Source organism: Alosa alosa, chromosome 4 (genome assembly GCF_017589495.1).
Source record: "Alosa alosa isolate M-15738 ecotype Scorff River chromosome 4, AALO_Geno_1.1, whole genome shotgun sequence".
Lineage (NCBI taxonomy): Eukaryota > Metazoa > Chordata > Actinopteri > Clupeiformes > Clupeidae > Alosa > Alosa alosa.
The window spans coordinates 30310204-30334326 of NC_063192.1; the positions used below are offsets into that span (position 1 = coordinate 30310204).

Genomic DNA, 24123 nt, shown 5'->3' on the forward strand with positions numbered 1-24123 from the left:
GTCTCGCTCCCATATGCAAGAATGTCCCACTCTTCTACCTTCTTCCTCCCCTCCCCCTCCCCCTCCCCGTCTCTCTGTTTGTGTTTGCTGGGGTGTGTTTGTCTCGGCAAATAGTTTTTGAGTGATATATGGCCTTTGCCCTCCAAACAAATAGCAGAGTCTCAATCACTTCGTTGCACTTAATTTGTGACACCATTCCGCTGCCGTGCTGCGTCGAGTTGAGTCAACGACAGGCGCCTGTAGCCATGAAGGTGGGGCGGCCTGCATGGCACGCATGTTGAAAGACTAGCTCAAGGGACGCTGCAGAGGTAGACAGAGAAACAGGGGGGGGGGGGAAGACGCAGTGATTAGTAGGAGAGCCAGACAGGATAATTGTTGGACGCTCAACAAAGACTCCCAGCACGTCTCAAGTACTCGCCTGTGAGGAGGTTTTTACACCTCGAGTGGTCAAATAGCCTGAGGGAAGAATGGATTGATTTATTGGTTCCTCCTCTGTGGACCTTTTTGTTTGTTGCACCAGGGACAGCTCAAAATGTCAGTTTCAGACAAAGAATTTGAGGTTTATGACTTGAGACTGTGAGACTGTCATATTCCAAGCATTCACCCTTTCTCTTGGTTTCCCTCAGTGGCATGCTGCAATGAAATATAAAGAGCACACTGTTAACAGGAAAACTACCAAAACAGCTTTGGGCCTCTGCTAAAAGTGCTGTGTAACGTTGCTGAAGTTAAAGCCAATGACAAATGGTGCCCATTAAACATTACCTTCGGTACAATTTATTTTTGGAACGGTTTGAAGAGGTTGGAAATCAAACTGTTGTCAGAGCAGAGTTGTCAAACCACACACTTCCTTTTTCTGCTAGGGAATAGGTTCCTTAATATAGAGAGGCACTTTACACACCACAACTAAGACTGCATGGACATGAACTTTGCACCACATGGAGGACTGTGAGCAGATCAAAAGATTGATAGCATCATCGTGTGAGAAGCAGAACCTGCCGTGTGCGGTGCAGTTGTTTTCTGAGCTCCAGATTGGGGATCTGTGTGTGTGCAGGGATGGGAGAGGGGCAGATTGTGGATCTGTGTGTGTGCAGGGATGGGAGAGGGGCATATTGGGGATCTGTGTGTGTGCAGAGGGGCAGATTGGGGATCTGTGTGTGTGCAGGGATGGGAGAGGGGCAGATTGGGGATCTGTGTGTGTGCAGGGATGGGAGAGGGGCAGATTGGGGATCTGTGTGTGTGCAGAGTGGCAGATTGGGGATCTGTGTGTGTGCAGGGATGGGAGAGGGGCAGATTGGGGATCTGTGTGTGTGCAGGGATGGGAGAGGGGCAGATGGGGGATCTGTGTGTGTGCAGAGGGGCAGATTGGGGATCTGTGTGTGTGCAGGGATGGGAGAGGGGCAGATTGGGGATCTGTGTGTGTGCAGGGATGGGAGAGGGCAGATTGGGGATCTGTGTGTGTGCAGGGATGGGAGAGGGGCAGAAGGAGCTGTAGAGGGGCTGCTGCTGCTGCTTTTAGGCATGCCATTGTAAAAAGGAGAGGGCTTTTATGGGCCTCAGCACCACGGAGGATAAAACACAACAAGATGAAACGAGAGACCTCCTCTCACAGTGGCAAAGGCCGTCTGTTTTCTCTCCTCTCATATCTGTCTGTCTGTCTGTCTGTCTGTCGCTTTCCCTCCATAAACTGAAGCAATGAGCGCACATGTAATTGGTTGCATGTGGGTTTCTAAAGCATATCTGCTAAATTGGCATACAAATCTAGAAGTGTGTTCTTTTAGACATGTTTACAATGCGCTGTTATGTCTGCTCATAAAAGTGTTTGTTGATAAAAGAAGACTTGACTGTATGATGATGATCATTATGAGAAGTATAAGAGGATGTGAAATGATGTATTTCAGCTCATAACTTTTGACAGTTTGAAGTTTAAATTATATTTCAATTGCTATCAATCAATTGCTTACTGATGCAGCTACAGAATTGATTAAATCTAGTAATGATATCTTATTGATACTCATATCATACATTGATAGTATCATCTAAAAATTATTTCCAATTCTAAAGTTGTGACTTAGGTCAAACTTTTTTTATGCTACATGTAAATAATTCAACCTTATTGTTCAGTGCACATGGTTCAGAAGCATTCAGTGTTACTTATAGACTTCTTTATCTGAAACTGAATTTTTTTCTGCGTCATTTTTTAATAAACTGCAGTGCCAAGCTGGTCTAACTTCAGTCATCAGTGAACCTTCCAGCCTGCAGCCTGCAGCCAGCCTCAACCCGAGTCAGATCTAGCTCTGGGCCAATCCCTTGAAGGTCTATCCTGACCTAACCTTAGTCCCACCACTCCATGGGCTCACTGCCAAGAGCAGACATGCTGCAATCAGGCTGGGCCCATGCACTGCAGTAAATGCCCAGATGTCAGTACCTTTGCACAGACTGACATGAGGAAAAGCCATTAAAGCAGGCAGAGGATCTGTGGAAAGGTGGCCTATGTAAGCAAACTCATTGCAGGCAGAGACGCCAAATGTCATTTCATTCCCTACATGTGGGATCACTACATGTTAATATAAACAATGTTCCAATAAAATAATCACTGTTGCTGATTTGAGGATAAGCTGTGAGAACACAAATGGCATTTGAAAAATAAACAGATGCCTAAAAAAACTGAAAAATTAACAGATATCTACCTACAGTAAATGACATGAAATGACAGTAAATTGCATGGAGGAATACTCTAAGATATAGCTTTGAAAGTTCTACTACAGTAATAGTATCATCTGAAATCAATTTTGTCATGTCCAAAGTCATGACCATGCCAAAAATATTTGATAGTTCCAAGAAAAGAGAAATGGGAACATAAACATCAAAACTAACCATCTTGGAGAAAGTATTTCTCAAAATCCCTTGGGAACCAAAGTTGTTGGTTGTTTACGTCAGTCGTCCAAACAACAGCATGATTGCACTTTGGCCGTCTACGGGAGGTTGGCAAAGGGAGATGTTCTGACTAATGCACTTGTGGGCACAACCTTTCTTGGTCTGTCTATGTAAGCTCTTTTATACGTTTGGACATTGGGTTAGATACGAGACTACAGCTTGCAGATTTGTAACAGCCGTTACAATTTTGGGCCACAATGTGCCTGTCAAAGCTTAGCCAAGGGACACGAAGGGTGACAAATGCACCCTGGTTGTTTAATAAGATGCTGCCTAATGGCTTCCATCTTGTGCTGGAGTGGAGTTAGAGGGAGATGGGAGGGGCATAGTCACATCAGCATGCTTAAATGGAAACAGATGGATGCTAATTAACTGTAGAGCTGATGCAGTAATGGAAACTGAGCTAGGTCTCTCTCTTTCTCACAGGTGTCAATGTAAGACAGGAACAATATAGACTGAGGACTGTGGAAAGTCCGAATGGAACATCAGGGCGCCAGGAACCTCTTAGTAGAACTGGCGGAGGAGACCATTCTTCCATTCGAGGGAGCTGTTCTCTTTGCGTCATCATTTGTGGCTTGAGTTTTTGAAAGCCTGCCCCGTTTTGGACAGCCATTGCAACAGCCCAAATTGCAATATAATGTAGTAAAGCTCCCCTACTCTCTTAATAACCACAAAGTGTTTTTCGTCATGACTCATTTTCTATTATGAGACACTTTTCAGCTTATGCTAGTTAGTTGAAGACATGTATCTTTTTTTGAGGTTCTTTTCTCGTGGTTATATAAAAGCGTCCAGACATGGGTGTGGGTAGGAACGACATGTACAAGCCACTTAAGTCAGGAAAAACCATCAAAGACAGTCTCCTGTTTAAAAGTAAACATGAACACAAACATGAACCCCTCTCCTAATCGGACTGAAAGTTGGGAGAGGCTTAGTGGTATTGGAATAGTACAATTACGTCAGGATCATTTTGGTATATATAGCTGGGGTCAAAAACATTCCAAAATGCATCGCACACACATCGCATATTAGTACTTGGCTTCACCTGCTTTGACAATTCCTTTGTTTTTCTTTTTAAGGAATCATCCGTGAAAATGTGATATCATAGCATGATGGCTTATCAATTAGACATTATTTTTTAAAATCAATGTTAAAAGAAACAAAGTACTAAGTATGCTTTCAAAGTTCAAACAGATCAAACAAATCTTGGTGGTTAATACTGCTATCTATCCATCATGTACATCTCCGAGCATAATAGGAGTCTGAATTGTGCAATATTACTGTGTGTGAGAGAGCTATAGGCTCTGTAGACACATACCTAGATCTTTTTTAAAACTGATATGTTCTAAGTGTAAATGTTCTATGTTCGTTTTATAGCTTACTTCACTCCACCACAGCCCATCTATGGGGTAGCCATAGTAAAGTATAGTAAGTATATATACTTTTTTGATCCCGTGAGGGAAATTTGGTCTCTGCATTTAACCCAATCGGTGAATTAGTGAAACACAAACAGCACACAGTGAACACACAGTGAGGTGAAGCACACACTAATCCCGGCGCAGTGAGCTGCCTGCTTCAACGGGCGGCTTCGAGGGGGCAGTGAGGGGTTAGGTGCCTTGCTCAAGGGCACTTCAGCCGCGGCCCACTGGTCGGGGCTCGAACCGGCAACCCTCCGGTTACAAGTCCAGAGTGCTAACCAGTGGGCCACGGCTGCCTCAAAGGAAAGAAGAACAAGATAAAGGTGGCATATAATGACGCCCTTAGACAGTGTTAAAGTAGCCAAGGTGGGAAAGTACGAGCAAAATGTTTGTGAACTGTTCCCACTTTCCAAGCATTGGTTAGGAATTTTATGTTTAAATTGATGTGCAGGCTTACTGAGTCTAAGAATGGCATTATAAGGTCTTTGTATGTATTTTAACCATTGAGTACACATGTGTGCTATGTGTAATTTATACTGCTCAAAACAATTAAGGGAACACTTACAACTTTCCACAATTGTTAAAACACATTTTTTGAAACCTTCTACCCTTTTCTCTATTCTCAAACTACATTCACAGAATGTCTGACAGTTCTTGCAAAATAAAACACTCGCCTCAAAAGTTTTACTTGTGCTCAGAGCCAAACAGTGTCAGAGTACCGATCCAGTGTATGATTGAAGTGTTCCCTTAATTTTTTTGAGCAGTATATTTTATGTTTGTCTGTATACTGTGTGTGTTTTAGTATTTGGACCTCAAGTCTGTCAATAAATATAATAATAATAATAATAATATGGGTTTGGACCTTTTGTACATACATAAATAGTGTGTTTACTTGCTTACACAGATATTTTTAAAATCTAATATTTCTCAAAACGCCAGTTTCTGTGGATCTGTGGGGACAAGTAAAATGGAATCTTTTACAATTAGAGATTGACCGTGACCATCCACTCTGGGTCCGGAAGTAAAAATCCCATTCATTTGTTCAATTGAGAATTTGATGAGCCATAATATCGTAACTGTCCAAGGTAGACTTAAAGGAAAGATTCAGAGTTAAAACAACCTGGGGTCTATTTATGGATGATAGCGAGTTCAAACTTTCATTTGGGTGCAGCATTTTGTTAAACAGAGGAGTTTTGAGCTAGACCGTTGTTTGCATTGGCAACAAAATGGTTTATAGCCTGTAGCAGCGGGCGTGGAGCCATGTCAAAAGAAACCGTTATTTTCAACCCACTGACAAGGCTCAAAATAGCCTTACACTTCAGTGGTAGTGTAGATAGGGTCTCTACAGACATTTTTGAAAGTGTACAAAGAGGTCATAGCTGTTTCTGAAGGCAGTGTATTGCCTTACTTTGTGTTCAGCTTGCTTCAAATCAGTGGGTGCATTCGACTTCTTCAGCACTGAGCAGATCTGGCTGAACGCGCCCAGTGATTGGACAATTGCCGTTATCATCCTTAATAGATCCCAGGTTGTTTTAACGCCGGATATTTCCTTTGAAACTAGCTATGTGACGATGAAGCGATTGTTCATGCTCATGTAGACATCACAAGTTCACATGATATCAACCTTGTTTTATGAAAAATGTGTTTCACAGAAGCGTTTCACAGAAAAGCACTACTCTACCCGAAACCTAATGTGCAAAAGCAGCATCTTTGATTGGTAGAGATTAGCATTGCCATGGAAATATTTATGACTAATTCTCTCCTTAAAGGTGCCATGTGTAAGAATTGAGGTAAAAATATCCAAAAAAATGAGCTACACGCATCAAAAGAATGAGAAGAAATAAGGGCGATGATGTCATTAAATAAATGTCAAGGTATAGTGCTGCAGAGATATCAACCTGAATTAGCATGCTAAATTACTACCACAGCCCGACAGGTGTATACTCTTTGGTTCAAGTACGCCCACAAGCCGTGCGAGTTATTTGTGTATTGCAGTTTGCCTAGCGGTTATGTTGCCCGCATGCTGCCTCCCCTTGCCGAAACTGGTATTATGACAGCAGTCGGGCTGTGGCTAATAATTTAGCATGCTAATTCAGGTTGATATCTCTGCAGCACTATACCTTGTCATTTTTTTAATAACATCATCGCCCTTATTTCTTCTCATTCTTTTTATGCGTGTAGCTAATTTTTTGGATATTTTTACCTCAATTCTTACACATGGCACCTTTAACCCATGCTTGTCTGCTTGTCCGCTTGGTCGAACAAGATGGCGACCAAGGTAGTGAGTGTGATTTTTTTTCAATGCAAACACTAGGAAGTCATCATTTGTATACAAATTCAGGAGGAGGTGTGTTAAACTATCTTAAGTTGGAAAATGTTGCTAATGCTGCTAATGCTACTATGCTGTTGAAACTTTACATAATGTACAAACCAATAATTTGAAGCTCTTTTTGAAGTCCTAAGACTGGCACCATCACTGAACTATTCTCACAACTGAACCAAATTATTCTACTACCCTAACAATTCCTGTTCCAGGGTTTTTCAAACTCTGTAACCTTGACTCGAACCGATTGTAATTGGAGTAGCCTATGTCTAATAATAAATAATAATAAGTTTATTTTATATAGCGCCTTTCTATGTCTACTCCAAGTAGTAATCAATAATCTGGAAGACAAACGTTAAAATTAATGAAAGTACATTCATTAAATGAACTAGCCTGGCGAGCCAGACCCACATTAAAATGTAGGGTCTGGGCACTCACCGTTAGCAGTGCTCAGTCCGAGGGGGGATAATCAGTTGTCTTTTAAATTCCCTCTGCACTAATGGGGCCTTAATGGGATATTTGTTTTCAAGTAGCAGGGAATTCAAGCCAAACCGTTGCAACTCTGCCATCAATCATTATGTTAAGCCCACCAAACGACTCTATACACGATTTCAATTGCCTGATTAAGTTTCGATTTCTGGAGCTCACAAGCCAACGGAGAGTTGCTAGACTAGCCCTGGCAGGAAATGTAATTTGCTGCCGCTAGGGGCGCGTCTAGATTTCTAGGCTATAAATGAACTGCTTGAATGGTCAAAATGTGCAGTACAAAGTTGAATGGAAACCAGCTTGTGTAACTTTTAGCATAATAATGAGGCATGTGGAGACTGGATTGGATAGCCACTGGGATATCGCACACCAAGTGCAAGCAACGTCAGAAAAGTTAAAACAACACCAAAGAGTTTTTTGTACCTTAAGACCCCGTTTACACGAGCATGTGTATTTTTATAAACAAAGACATTTCCCTACGTTTGAGCCTTTCATTTAGACTCAAACGGAGAATTCGCCCCGTAAAACGGTTATCCAAAAAAACTCCGGCCAAAGTGATTATTTTGGAAAACTTTGTTTATGTGTTTGGTTGTAAACTGTGGTAAACGGAGTTTTGGGCAGCCAACGTCACAGTATGCGACAGAAGTACACCAAATGTGCGACCAATGTTTACATTTACATGTTCTCACGTACGACTTCACATTTTGGGGCTGAGGTGATCATGGATGCGCTCAGAATAGCCATCGCGTTTATGTATCGACAACAACTTGCTTTACCGCTGCTATCCGATGAAGAGAGTACACTTCCGTTTCCGGTGGCTCGGGCAACTTTTCAGGATTCTGATTGGTTAATGTGAGCTTGAGCTTATCGTTAGATTGCCACTGTGGTTTGGCGTGCTCATGACAGCATGTATGTACACGGGTTCGTGTAAACACATTTTTTTTAAAAATGTTCTCATGTAAATGCAGTTTTATTTGCAAACGTAGATGGCCAGATATTCGTTTAGGAAAATACCCTGCTTCGTGTAAACGTAGTCTAAAAAAATGTTTCCAAAATTGTTTCCGTGATTTATCAACTCGTAACAGGGTGAACGGCACTTCTGCATTCACTTCGTGGCCCTCTATCGGCTATAATAGCACTATGTAAGTTTGCCAGATCGGGTAGCGGGTTTGTAGTTCGATGGAATGAGACATAAGAAACTACAAATTTGACTTGCATGATGTTGCAATACATCATACTTTCATAAAATCATGCAACATATTCTACCTTGTCTATGGACATCGTTATTTGCAAAGCCGTTGCTGGATAAACAAATAGCGTGCGTGGGACAGAGGAAAAGTTCTTTTATTTGGTGTTGCTTTAAAGGAACAATCCGGACTAAAAACAACCTTGGATCTATTTATGGATGATAACGAGTGTGGAGAGGGTCCCTACAGACAAATCAAAGTATTGCAAACTTTCTAAATGTTCAGAGAGGTTTTAAAAAAGAATGTTTATGAAGTCAGTGCACTACCATTTTCACTACCAACTCATTTTCCATTTACCCATAGAGGTGTAACACCTGACAACACTGAAGCAACACTTAACACCTGAAAACATTGGCTCTGCTGATTTTAAACTTCAGTATGAAGATTCTGATCCTTTGTGATCCATCTGAATTACCAGGACTCACATGCCAGTTTCATTAGATATGAAGCATGATACTCTTGAGAAGGTGGCAGAGACAATGTACCAGTTCCTATTGCTTCAGCACTGAACTGCAAACGTGGGGATCATACTGGAAGTAAAAAAGTGGTAATGGCAACACAGTGCAAACTATAATAATTCTACTTATTTAAAGTGCCCATATTATGAATGTGGAATTTGATGTGTTATTGTGTGTCGCTGGTGCTTCCACACACATACAAACTTGAAAAAAAAGTTTTTTTCTTAGGGTTAGGGTTGGGGTTAGGGTTAGGCCTGAGGTGTGGGTGGGTGGCTTAGGGTTAGGGAACATAGGGCTGTGGGAACATAGGGCTGTGGGAACATAGGCATGCTCCCTTGTGTGAGCTACGGGTTTCTGAATGTATCCTGCCTTCAGTCTCCAGGGTGAGCTAGTCAAAATCGGCACGGCTTGCTACGTCACAAGCCAAAACTTTTCAATATTCCCACCCACCACCCCCTTTTAGGGGAAAGAATAAGTTACGTGGATTTAATGGAAACCTATGGAGCTGCATCGAAGTGAGCAGGGAAAAGGATTTATACTTACTAAATCTTTGAACAAACGTGAATTAAAGGCACAAAATAAGGTTGGTATAACAGTTATCTGTGTGTTCATTGGATTCATTCTAATTCCATCACTTATGTATTTCCTACAACTAGGTGAGATAGCTATGTTGTACTGAAGTTCCACAGTTAGATAGCTAGCTAGCAAGCTAACCATTTAACATTGGAGATTATGGTAAGCGTTAGCTACGAGCTAAATTCGTCCTCTCAACACTGGGGTATTGGAATGTGGAATTAGGTTGATAGTATAGTTTCAGCATGAGTCAGTTACATATACATATTTCATCACCATTGTGTTAGTAAAGGATTGAATGTCCTGTGAATCAATAACTAGATGTAACGTGTGACTAGCTGTCTTTCCCATTGGAATCAATAGCCACGTTTGCATGGACATTTTTATTTCAATCCGATTGAAATTAATCTGATTAAAGATTCCAACTGACCTGCTTCCATGAACGCTAAATAATCTAATTGGCATTTAGTCTGTGTTTACATGGAACAAGCATTTAATCATTTAGAAGCTCCTAGTTGTATTCTTGCCATGAAAACTCATTTGTTTAGATACATTGACCAGTGCTTCGTCTGAGAAGATGTAGTTATATGTAACTAGTAATGTAAAACAAATGTGTAGTAGATGTTAGGGGATTTTGAATTTGCGTGTTTCACGCATTTTGAAAAAGCAAGACCTTCGTCAACATCAACAGACGTTAGCTTAATCAACATCCCCACCTCTCCACTCCAAACCTACATGTTATGAGTTAAACTGTTTTTTAAGCCTCCATATCTCAGAAAATAATGTAGATACAAGCTTTGCACAGTAGTTGGGTAATATTTAGCATTATTGACATAAAGTATGAAGCAAATCCAAGAAGGTCAGGCGGGAGGCATCTGTTGATTTGGCACGAATGACCCTGGTAACAGTTAATGGAGCGGGGCGTGGGTAAATGAGCAGCAGCTCATTAATATGTAATGAGCAGCAGAAACAGCACACTCTAAAAGGACTGAAACAGAGGGTAATAGAGGTAGGTAATAAACTTTTCCTACAAGCTATTTCCAGCAAACAACTTCAGAAACATGTTTTCTGGAACTCATAGACCTATTTTAGACCTAATTTAAAATAGTCATATGGGCACTTTAAACAAAGCCTTTAGTAAGCGCTACGCTTTATTATTTTATGAGTACCATAAGGCGTTCTTGGCTAAGTCTGCTTCGTTTCTTGCTTTTAATACTGAATGGCTGGTACATCAGTTGGCAGGACCAGTCCTTGCATGTCCTATATGTAGTTTTGAAGTCCACTGTTGCGGCCTCTGCCCTAAAACCATAGCTAAGACATTTTCATCTGCTGTCCATGGTGCTGAAACCAGTATTTATGACAGGCAAGGCTATCCTTACAGCTTATCTTAACTGTATACGAGCATCCGACTGGACTGTTGCATTGAGTGTTCTCTGTCCAATCCATTAAACATGCTCTTCTATTGCGTCATATATTTTGTTCAAAATAGCAGAAGAACACAAGTGTTCAGAAAGAAAATAAAAACAGGGGATCCGATAAAAGCTCTGCTCAAAACATCATGCCATATGTGCTGCACAGCACTGTTACGTCGTGTCCAGTAAGGACATTGCAGTTGAAAACAATGTAATTCAATTGATTTTGTCGCTAACACTTGTACGCATCGCATGCAGTTAGTACGCAGTGTTAGATCTGCTGTCCATTGTGCTGAAACTGTTAGCAGTCTTTATGAAAGGGAAGAGCACTCAGGGAAGAAGCAATTGATCTTTGACATATGTTTTCTCCCAATTCTAATTAAGTAGCTAGTGTTCCTGGTAAAAATGGTAGCTTTAGCTTTAACTAAATTCTGCCAGGAAGACGAATACTATGTTATTAATTTATTAACTACTCCCAACAAATCACAGGCCTACATCTGTCTTTAAAATGACATGGCTTACATACCTGTTCTGCTGCTTTCAAGTGCCAGCATTGTGATGTCCCCCTCAACCACTTCAACCACAACTACCACCAGTTTGGTCCCTGTCAGGTAGTCCAGGGGTGGGCTCCAGCCTTGCCATCTCGATCTGGAAGGATCTCCTAGGGTCCCAGCAGTCCAAGACCGAGGACAGGGCCTACAACAAAGAGTCTTATGTTGCCTTTATTATCATCACTGGGTCCCATTCACCAACCATTCTTGCGAAGAAATATGCTCTTAAAACCTTTTGCAATTTTCACAAAGATTCCAACATTCAACATTAAATCTGGAATTTGTTCTTAGGTGTGCTGTGCACACTCAAGAGCATTCTCATGCACATTTGAGTGATAATTTGAGCATAATTGATTAAAATAATTGGGAGCCATGCCTCTGCATCTAAGGCCTGCTATCACAGCACTTTTACTTTCTGAAGCCGGATTTTACATCTCCGGATCTAATCCTTTACCACCACAAGAGCAGGTACTCTGCACCTTGGGCTTTTTAGCCACTGGAACATTTCAGCAAGAGTTAGGACACTGGGTAGGCATGTCATCCAAAACGCACGCTCTCCCATTATATTAGTTGAAGATGGCATAAATCAACAGCCCACTCAATACATAGCATTTTATTATACAGTGCAACAACAGCTGCCAGTCAAGACAGGGTTCCATTCTATTCCTGGTCTGCCCAACACCGCCAGGGCAATAGACTGCACTCACATGCGCATTAAAGCACCTTCATCAGATCCATTTCCATACAACCACAAACAATACCACTTATTCAAAGTCCAACTAATTTGCGACTCCCAGCTGTCAAGTGCATATGAGTCATATTTTACAGAGCAGTGGGTATGCACCTGGAACAAGGAGCTACTGGAGATGCATGGCTCATTGGTAAGCATCTTTGAGTAATTTTGAATTCCAGCAACAGTGGGTTTCTATTTCAATAATCGATTGTTTTGTAAGGTCATCAAGGGTATGTCCTTGCACCCTGGTTAAAGACAACAGTGATGGACCCTCAGACTAACCAGGAGGTGTCCTACAATCAGAGGCAGGCACACACTCCCCTCCATTATTGAGCAAATGATTGGTATCCTAAAAGTACTGCACATTTGACCACAATTTATTTTAAAGCTGCAGTTGGCAAGTCTGACAGATTGAGGGGACTTAGCCAAAATGTTGAATGTTTACCTTCCCCAACTACCACTGAGCACCGTCTCAATGAAAATGTACTCGTCAGTGCGCACCAGACTGTGATTGACAGTCAGATCTCACACAGCCCTGCTCTGATTGGACCAGAAGAACCGGGAGCTGTGGATTTTTGCAAAACAAATAACAGGCTCTAGGTGGAGGTAGAAGTGCGGGCTTTTTTCTAAAACCGGCTGATTTATGTTGTTCTGTCGGAGCATAGTGTCGGTTTCAGTGAATATGATCAAAAAAATCTTGCCAACTGCAGCTTTAATCTGTTTGGGAATAGCTGTTTTAGCTGGAAACACAAAAAGCTCAGTTTTTGAGAGATTAAGCTGAAGGTTCCGATCTTTCATCCAGACTGAAATATCATTAAGGCATGCATCCGATGGGAACACTAGATTTCTCAGGTGGGAAAGATATGTAAAGTTGAGTGTCGTCTGCATAGCAGTGATAGCCAAATCCATGGGAGCGAATGGCCTACTGAAGATTAAAGTCCTTTAGAAAACAACTGTTAGCCAATATCAATGGGAACATGCCAGAACCAAACAGTGCCCTGCAACATTACTCAAAAAGTTGCTTTGTGCATCGTCAGCTTTACCACTGGTATTTTGATCTCTCTCCCTCTCTCTCCCTCTCTATACACCATACACCAGCAGGTGCAAAAACAGAGCCTCCCTCATCATGAAGGATGACACTCATCCTGCACACAGACTGTTTGCCCCCCTCCCATCATGCAAGAGGCTACGCAGCATCGAGGCAAAGACAACCAGACTGAGGAACAGTTTCTTCCCATCTGCTGTTACACTGATAAATTCATCACCTCATCACCTCTGCTCTGATCTGACCATAGATTCATCACCTCTGCTCTGATCTAACCATAGACTGCTGCCGACACACTGCACTTTAGTCATGAACTTACTCATTGACTTGAGCACCCTGAACACTGATGTCATTCACTGCGCATACTGCAATGATAGATATTTCTTAGATAGGATGATGCATTTGTTTTACCCATAATTAATTTCTTATATTTGTTTACCAATTTTTAATTGTTTTACTATTTTTATTTGTTGGGGGTGCTTTGTTTAATCAACCTCAGTACTAAATTTAGTTTCTACATGAAAATGTAGGAGTGACAATGAAGCTTCTTGAATCTTGAATCTTGAAATTGAATCACTTTTGAAGCCAGTCTCAGATGGCCATTTGAGGAGCTGCAGTTTTTGTGTGAACAAGAAGAGCCTGGCTGAGAGCCGTTTTTGTTTTCTTTATCTTATCTGTTTGTTAATTAATCCAAGACTAAATAGCATGGCATTTTCGCAATATTGCTTTGCAATGGACATTTATGAATTGAATCACACACAAAGCTTTTTTACATAGACCTGACATACTGCACTTACATGCATTAGTCTACACCAGCATCTTTTATCTTTCTTTATCATTATAAATAGTGGGTGATCCCTCAGGACACCACTGCACAGGCAGAAACTGAACAACTAATGCTTTTTTTACTAGGCTACATGTTTTACAACCTATGTATGTTGCAAATCAAAAATCATTGAATCCTCGAGTGTTGTGTTGTTATGCATGCAACCAATCACTTGTGATGACAAGATTGCTATCAGATTAAAAGGTGTGTGTGGAGGGAGCTGGCAGTTTACAGAGAAGAGTTGGAGTGAGACAGCAGATGAACACAAGATGAGTGAAGTTTGCATGGGATGTGATGCATTCAAAATATACCTAGTTCCTTCCATTTTCACTCGGAATAAAATATGTTCACTTATTAGTCATTTGTTGTTAGAGATGTAGCCTAATAATTCAAGATAACAAACTTTCTGGAAACAGAACATATCTTAATATTACTAAACATTCAACCCAACTCTCGCTTTCTTCTCGGGTCAGATATGCACCGCTACGCGTCAGAGGAAATAGGTTTAATCGCCATCTGCTGAGCAAGCTAGTTACGCAACATTGCATCAGTAATAGACCTTCATCCATTAATATTTATGCTGCAATATTTTACACGAACACTGATTTATCCCAGTACCCTAGATGAGTAAGACCAGAGAGGCTTGAATCAACTAATCAATGATCTTTGGTTAGGGTTAGGCCTAGGCCTACTGCAGCAATTCTGGTAATCGTAAGGCTACAACTTTAGGCCATTCAATAGTTTAGTTCTATCGCCGCCTTCGAGCAGACCATGTGTTGAGAGTAAAGGGCAGCTTTTCGGTAAGTTCAAGATGTTAACTCAGAACGTGGAAAATGTTACTAGTTCACAGTTCGCTGTTATGTCTGAAATCTACCGAGTCAGCTACATTAACTTAAAAGCAAACGAGACATTCCTTATCAAATACATCAGGCAAACGTTGACATGTAACCTCTTGTCTTGCAGTTAGGTTAGCAAGGATATATGTAAGAGGATGTGTTGACACGTATAGTAGTTTTGTGTTCCTGATGTCCCTTCCATATTGGGCCTATTTGTGAAATGGTTTAAACGAATATCAGTAGGCTTAAGAGCATTCAAGTGGAATGTATACTGGATATACAGCTTCTCAAAAATTAGGTCTAAGTTGCCTAAGTTTCTTGCCTGGTTGACAATTTGAGTGTTCAGACCTGTAGTTTCTTTGCTTGGGTGTTGCAAGGCGCAGATATCGTGCTCCGGGGCTCGAGAACCCACGTGTAACAACAACTTACAGTCCCGGTCAATCAGTGAAGAATGATTTTGTGAGAAGGTACACCATTCGTTAAAGGAAGAATATCCCTGATAGACCTTTACAAATATATGACTCCATACACACTTGTTACACCAGTGTGTGCGATGGCACAGTTTGAGAACCACTGCCTCCACTTACTGTCGGCTAATGCGCTTTTAGCTTGCAATCTGGTTAGGCCTATGCCGTTTTTTGAACGGCTAGATAGATGTCCACATGAAATGTAGTGCAGGCCCTATTCTGTAACTGGCGTTTTTGTGTGCGTGTCGGCCGCTGTCTTCCTAAGGTAATGAAATGCATGCATTACTACTTTATCGTATGAATCATATGGCAACAACTCATGTGCTATGTTTTTGCATGAGGTTTATTTTGGGCGTTGGTATTGGGCATTTAATTGTTTGAGCAGCCACCGACGAAACGTATATCGGCATTCTGACTACACGTAACTTAAAAAATGTTACTGGAAAATAACAAATATTATAATATATATTTATCATAGCCTAAATAAATACCAATAGCTGGCCAGCCAGAAACTGTATTAAAACACAGCTAAATTTCCCAACACCACTATTAATTAACTAGACCCAAGTGTAATTAATAGGATCACAAAACACTAATAGGCTAATAGGGCCTACAAAACAAATATGCGAAAGTCAATTTACAGAAATGGTGAGGTTTGTTGCTAAGCTTGCGTGGATTGCATGTAATTGGTCCAGGCTGATCTGTAAACTGGCAGTCGAGGTGTTTGTCTTGATGTCTGCATGTGGAGGGCGTTTGCGTTGCACTTTTGTGCATACAAAAATGGCATACATACTGGCCAAAAAACACAATTTTGGCCTGTAACAAACTGCTTACCCTGATTCTGATACTATCAATATGACTAGTGACAGGCCTGTAGTGACAGAGTTTCTCTAAAGTCTTTACCTTATAGCAGTGTTTCTCAGAGTGTGGACCAAGCTATCCCAAGTGGTCCACGAGCAGATGTGGTAAAATATAAAATAGATGAGATGTTTGCAATATTGAACCAACTTGTACGTAAATCCAAACAGTTCTGCAACACTGCCTACACTATGTAATCTATGCCAGTTTAAATCATCCTCTGACACAATAAGCAAGGTGGTTCAGTGAGTAGGCCTATTGTGTAATAAACTGTTGAAGTAGGTCTTTTTTTGTTTTGTTTTTTTAGCTAGGTGGTCCGTGAGTTTTTTTTTTTTTAATTGGTTAAGTGGTCCTTGGTCTGAAACTGAGAAACACTTCCTTGTAGCTTATCGCCATATGCCCAATGTGGACAGCTACCAACTAGTTAACTGGCTCACTGTGACCTGGGGCCTGTGAACAAACTTATGTATTACTGTTTATAAGCGTTTATGTTTGTGCTTTAGATTATCACCTCAACCAGAAGAAAATGTAATGGACTACAACTAACAACTGTAACAGTGAGCAGGCTGCGAAAGTCAAGATACTGGGGTAAGTGACGTGACCACTTCCAGGCTTCTCTCAAAAAACGTACCAACAGGGAATTTGCACCATTTATCGCTGGTCAAAAGTGTCCACACAATGACGGTGAAAACGTTGGTGAAATGTTTTGATGTGTTAAGGCCTTTCGTGTACACGACAGTGGCATTTGCCAGTTTGCCATCTTTATAGATTAACTTCACAAAGGAACAGAACATATTGGTGATTCAAAGAAAGCAGAGCATGGCAGATTATCTTTGCAACTACTTGCTCACAATCACACTTGTAGGCAGTTCCAGGCTGATTTGGGGATTGAAGCTAGCCCTTTTTGTAAGGATGCCTAGAAATCATCTCTAAGGGTAATTTTTGTGAATAAATTTGTTATACAAATCAGGAAGATTAGAATTAAAAGCATTAGAAGATTCTATTTGAAATTCAGGTGTTTCCAATTCAGATTCGAATGGTCAAAAAGTTGAATGTATTTGCTATCTATCTATCTATCTATTAATGACTAATGTCTGACTGTTTGTTTCTCTGTTATTCACATATCTCTTGAACCGTTTGTCCGATTGATTTCAAACTTGGCAGGTGTCTTGCTACGGGCACGAGTAAGTGCAGTGCCAAGTTTGACGCTCTTTAGATAAGAAATTGGCCACCAGAGAGAGCGTGATGTCACTTATAGGCTCCTAGAGATTTTTTTATTTCATATGATGATGCATCATTCCACAACATGGTTTGTCTTGTCTTTCATCAAGTTATTCATTCAAAACAGCTGTAAGTCTTATGTCATTTTGATCTGTAAAAAAATGCTGCTCACTGCACATCTATTATATTATAATATAATATTCAAAATGCATTTGCATTATCTGGAATGATGTTTTTCCCTATCCTTTTTTTTAAAGCAGGCCTACCCCGCGGGCATGTAATTAAGCTACAGGTTTTCTACAGGAATAGCATGTTTGAATGGGCACTGCACTAGTCACTCAAAAGACATAAACATGAGGCGAGGTCAATCTGGCATCTTGACAGAAAAAAAATCTGTTTTTATTCATGCAAACTCTCCCATCATGGCATTTTCCACTACCTCTTTTGGCATTGGTCCATGCCATGCCACTTTAGTTTGCATTCCTGATTTCCTGAGTTTGCGCTTCCCTGATTGCTGGGCTGAGCTGCTCTCAAGATGATCCCAAACAGGCCCAAGATGATGTGAGATGGTCTCTCTTGTGACTCCCTCATCAGTTAAAAGGTAATGTATTATATTTGTCTTTTGAATATTGACTTTTTATGATTCAATGACCTCATTTTGTCATAGCTCACAGTGTTGATTATCTAATTACTCATTTATATTACTGTCATTCCATTATCTACACAATCTTAACTAAGTGATGTTGGCTGGCAGCTAAGTTTGTTGGCTGTAATGAGAAAATACAAAGGCAACTGTGTGTAGCAAATCTAGTGTGTAGCTAGACCTCAATGCAAGTATGGTGAGATGTCTGTTGTATTCTGCATGTACCTGTCCTGACCTGTGCACAATGTAACTTGCCGCACTTGTAGCCTCACTAGGGACATTAGGATTTCGGCCCCAGGGAAAGTGCTACTGTATATTCAGAAGCCGGTTTCGCTTCAAAGGATTTTTGCAGGTCCTAGAACATAACGTTCCTATAACCCCTTTTTTCACGGTTTTGCACCAGACGGATTTGGGGATTAAGTTTCTCTGACCGCAGTTCCTGTAACTCTTTCAGCTCCTACTTCAGGGCAGGGTCTTTTCCCTTTTCCACATAGGAACCCTTAGTGACCTACTGTAGGTCTACGTGATTGATCTAACTCAAGCCAAACCCACTGTCAAATCGTGCCATCTTTAATATCCGCGCTGCCTGTGTAAGCAAAATGTACAGTGGGCAGTGCTTCGACTTGGCCAGCTTCACTCGCGGTCCGCGCGTGGGATCACGCGGTATCACGCGACTTTAATTTGTATTTTTCCAGTGAGACGCTGCAACAACCCAAACAACCGGTAGATGGCTCAAGTGAGCAGGGTGTCTCGTAAAAAAAATTTGGAGCCTGGAAAACCCTACACAGACTTCACTACAGACTTTAGCAGACTGGTTTAGAAATAATGTAATAGCCAGAAATATGCCTGCCCTGCCCTAATAAAGAAATATTTGGTTAACTGCGAGTGAATCCCGTTTGCAGCCGTGAGAGACGCAGGGACAAATTAAACATTCTGGTTTTCTCCGAGTGCAACGATGATAGACAGACATCATTTGGACAAAATATAGAGTATTAACCTCCGTTGCTCACCCAAATGCCTTTTTACGGAGTTATCACGGAGTTACAGGCGATAAACGATTTTTGATGGTCACAAGTTTACTTCATTAGGGACTGTTCGTTATTTATTTAAGGGGCTACCGGAGGAGTTTTGGGAGCATTAGTCCAAAAAGACGTGACCCTCCCTCGCCAGCAATACATTTTTCTATGACCCTCCAAATTGATTATGAAAAAATCACTGTCAACTTTTTCCGGGTTTATCGCCTACTGTATTTTAATGTTTTCACATATTTGGCCATAAGCCGTTTATCATAGGCTATCCGCGAAAACCAAACTACAAAGGCTAACACTTTAACAGGGGAATTAATTGGGCATGAATCATGCTGAACGCTATTTCGCTACCTTAGAATAATAAGGTTCTATCTGTGTTTTGAGTAGGTACAACCGGACGATTGAAACGGGGGCTAATGAAACATTCGGTTTTCTCCGAAAGTGCAACGATGATAGACAGTCATCATTTGGACAAAACATGGAGCATTTTAACCTCCGTTGCTCAGCCAAATGCCTTCCTGTTACGTCCCTGGTATCAATGGAGTTACGAAATATAAACGATTTTTGATGGTCACAAGTTTACTTCATTAGCGGTTTATTTTTTTGGATTATTAAAGAGTGTTTTTCATTTAAAGGTTTGACTTCGTGCTTATTCAGTAGAGCATTTAGTGCTCTCCCCAATCCCAGACGTTCACATTGCATGTTTGTTTGTAATGGATGCAACCGTGAGATGGGCTAAGTGTTTGACAATGAGTTGTTAACAGAACCAAGACATATAGCCCAGCAGCAATCTAGGGACTGATCGTTATTTATTGAAGGGGCCACCGGAGGAATTTTGAGTGCTTCAGTTGGAAGTTGCATGACCCTCTCTTGCCTGCTAGAAATTGTTCAATGACCCTCCGACAGAATTGTTAAAAAAGACATGACCCTCCCCTGCCAATTGTCTTCCGCCCGCGCCACAGCCACACACTTTGTGATAACATTCTTAAATCAATCTTTCCCGTGAGCTTGCATGCTACCAGTCCTTCCTTTTCAAATGTGTTTAGCCTGTTTGCACAATTTCACAAATAATCATATGTGATTAATAGTATGACAAATAATCCCTGTGCACGGGGACCCAAACAATGCATGCCAACTTTTTCTGTGTTTATCACGATTTTAACTTTCCCGCTGTCTTGCCGTTTTAATGTTTTCCGTAGAATATCCCATATTTTAATACTCTCAAAACAGCCCTGCCATCGGGCCTGTCTCTGTGTTGCCCTGTTGCTACCCCTTGCCCTTCCAACGAAACAGATGTCTTCAAATCATCGTTTTCCTTGCTTGAAGGCTTAACTTAGAGTGATGTTAACCTATTTAAGTTTAACGGCGCGATTGTCGTGAGAGCACGATTCATTGGCTTGCATTTTCGGCCTTATGTCTGTAATGGCACCTGAGGCTACTCAGCTGCAAGAGAAATAATTTCCCCTCTTTGTATGTTCACTGCAAGTTGGCCTACCATAACTTACCAACTCTGCACTGTAGACTGGCTATTTATATTTTTCTGTGAAATAAGCAAATGTATTTGTTCAACTTATGAAGCAGAATTACGCATAGGGTACTTGGAACATAATACATTTGACAAAGGACAGATGAATGTTGCTAGTGACAAAATATTAACTTTCAGTGTTTTACGATGTCCTTGTCATGGGGAAGTGTTTTTTCCCCATGCATTTATTCTAGGTTACTGTCAGTGACTGCCGTGAGAGAAGCGGGTTCTGTGTTTCGTTCATGTCAGTGACTGACGCCTTGAGAAGCGGGGTCTGTGTTGTGTTGTGTTGCGTTATGTTAATTTAATTTCATTGGGCATACCATGCCGTGCCGTCCACAGCTCTTCAGTTCTGACAAAGCCAAAATTACTCCTTTTGAAACAATGAGTGCAGGAAGCGCGTTTGTATGGTTATATTGCTTGACTGAGGGGGGGGGGGGGTGTCCCAAGCAGCTTTCAGCCATAAGGCTACTTTGAGAACATTTCAATTCACCCGACACTAATATTCAAAATGTTGAAAACTATTTCGGCATAGCCTATAAAGCAGTTTAATTAAATGGAATGTTAGTTGTAAACAAACGAGCTACTTGGTGAGGCTTGGCCTCACAGATCTTCGTGCCTTAGATGGCAGGAAAAATCTTCACGATAGGCCTATTAACTAACCACCCGATTCACGTTGGCTGGGGGGAAGGGGGGCCATCAGACAATTGTGCCCAGTTAATCCGGCCCTTCCCCCAAAAAATCACACCTTCCCACCTCTGACAGCTTAAAAGAAGTCAAGAGGACTCCTTACTCACAGACCTATTCACAAACCTGCGGTTTTGAAATCCTATGCAGCTACAGGAGCTTCCAATCCCGAGGAAGCAATTTTGCATTGTAGGCATAACTAACATGCAATAACGCCGCCAACAACAACCAAAACTAGGCTAATCATTGTCAACATGTAAATTAAATGTAACATTATTGTGAATCAAATTAAAATGTTCTCTTTTGCAAACGTAGGCATAGTAACAGAATAATTTAATAATGTTACAAGATACTACATCAATCCGTATGTTTCATTGGGCTACTAGGCTATTTGTTTTGCCTTGATTCATTTAGGCTAGGCCTTTTTATTCAGGGGCCATATTCACAAAGAATTTTAAGGCTAAAAGTAGCTCCTAACTGGCGAATTTAGGAGCAACTCCTAAAAATAATGGGCGTGTCACTCCTAACTTTAGGACTCCTAATTTTTTCACAAAAAGTAATTCACAAAGCATTTTAGACCTAAAAGTAGCACCTAAGTCTGGGAAAACTTAAGTCGAGAGGACTCCTAACTCACTAAGACCTATTCATAAACAGCTTTTTTGTGGCATTTTACGTTGCGATGTTTTGAAATAGCCTATGCGCAACAGGAGCTTCCAATCGCGAGGGAACAATTTTGCATTCATAAAAGGGATGCAATAATGCCACCAACAACAACACAAACTACTCATTGTTAACATGTAAATGAAATGTAACGTTTCATTGTGAATCAAATTAAAATGTTCTCCTCTTTGCAAACGTAGCCTAGGGATATGGTGACAGATTAATTTAATAATGTTGCAAAGGTTACTGCATCAATCCATAGGCCTATGTTTCATTAGGCTACTAAGCTATTTGTTTTACCTTACTCTTTATTCATTTAGGCTAGGCCTTTTATTCAGTTATTCATCATCTTCCGTCCTTCTTCGCACTACTTGTGTAGCGCCGCGCATTCTCCGACCTGTCACCTGTCAGTCATCATCGGAAGAGAGGTGTTTGGAATTCCCGCGTTACAATCGTCAGCCAATCAAGGTGGTCACTTCAGTCAAGCTCGTGCATGAGTAATGATGTCATCCATAGCCACGAAGACTCACTCCTAGTTTAGGAGTTGTCTGAAAGGCTTTGTCAATAACTTTTAAGAGAAAACTTCAATCTAAAATCTTTAAGTGCGATTTAGGAGTAGCCCACTCCTAGTAGTAAGATACAAGCCTTTGTGAATAGCCTTCATCATCTTCAGTCCTTGTGTACACATTCAGATGTGTCACTCATCATCGTAAGGGAGGTGTTTGGAATCATGCCCGCGTTACAATCATCAAATCAGCCAATCAAGGTGGTCACCTTGCCCATTTACCCAAATTAATGGTTGAATATTACTGATGATCATCATTTAAGAACATGCAGTGTGCATTATTCTTGCTTTCGTAAAAAGGTCTGTTATTTACTGTAGGCTGCGCCAAACCACATGTCTTTATTTTGGGCAAGCCTGCATTCATTCATTCATTCAAACTTTATTTATTCTCGGAGGGTCATTGAGGGAAGCTCTCATTTTCAATGAAGCCGAAATTACAGAAGCGAAGCAAAGCGCTCCACAAACAAGACAACATTCGAGGCCTTCTGTTGAAGAATTTTATATAAAGCCTGCGCTGACAGTAATCCTCCTGCCCCTGATAGGCCTACCACAGCTGTGGATAGTGTGGAATGTTCAAGTAATAACACAATCCAATGTGTGTCTCAATTGTCCCCCGTTGACCACCTCACACATTTCTCTAGATTTTGCAACGAACTTACATGACACAATGCCATAAAATATGCCAGTTTTAGGACACAGAATAATGTTTGTAATGATACCAGGTAGGCCAGGTATTGTCGAAGGTGCATGGTGAAGTGAAATTCTTACTTTGGAAAACACATTTGCAGATATCATCGCCGATCATCAGAATATTGCAACATATTCTGTGTTCTGGACTGCAGGTAACTTGTTAAGCCAGTGGTTATCAAACTTTTATTTCATTCCCCACTTTGATCAAGGGGCATGACTGATGATAGTGGAGATAACGTGTTATCCCAAGGCTTTTGCAAGTCAGCATCTTCGACGGTAGTCTATTAAAAATATAAGTTTTCGATGTCCCAAACGGAGAGCCATACTTTATTGTTTTTAACAATCTCTATGCTACTCACAAAAATGTAGGCATGGGGACATGATGAAGTAGGTTATCCAACTGTCGCAGTGTGTTAAATTATTGTGATTACGAGCCAGTGGTTTTCAAACATTATCGTGACTTCGGACATCTAACTAAATGCAACAGGCTCATATCGTCCTCGCATTCGCAAAATGAGGACCAGTGTTTTGTCAAATTCCAAATAGCTATTCGTTTTAACTATTTTTTATGATAGTAGCCTATACAAAAAGCACTTCATACTATCTTAATCTTGGAATATGGGGAGGGAAGTGGCGCGTCTGCAGTCAGCCAAATATGAATGTAATTCTGCGGCATAAAGCAGATGTAATTGTTTATCGTTACAGAAAAATAAAAATGACATGTCAAGCAGTCAATTGACTACATTGCAGTCAAGAAGTAGGGCAAATTAATTCTGAAACCAAAACGTGGGTCATAGTTGTCTAAGCCTCTATTGCATAGCCTGTTAAAAAACGCCGCCAGATAGTATTAAATCGGCAACAACATTGTTTTCTGCAGAAGCCTACCCAAGGCTACAGATTAATTCTGAACAGTTATTTCTCTACTGGCTCAATTATCACACCA

At 40.9% G+C, this 24123-nt stretch overlaps 1 long non-coding RNA gene across 1 annotated transcript; it reads right to left on the minus strand.

Moving 5' to 3' along the window:
* Nucleotides 1-469: 469 nt before the first annotated feature.
* LOC125294000 lies at nt 470-11532 on the minus strand. Its single transcript, XR_007193462.1, has 3 exons — nt 11372-11532; nt 605-633; nt 470-500 (listed from the first exon to the last, which is right to left on the minus strand). It is a non-coding gene; the product is annotated as an uncharacterized LOC125294000 (long non-coding RNA).
* Nucleotides 11533-24123: the final 12591 nt, after the last annotated feature.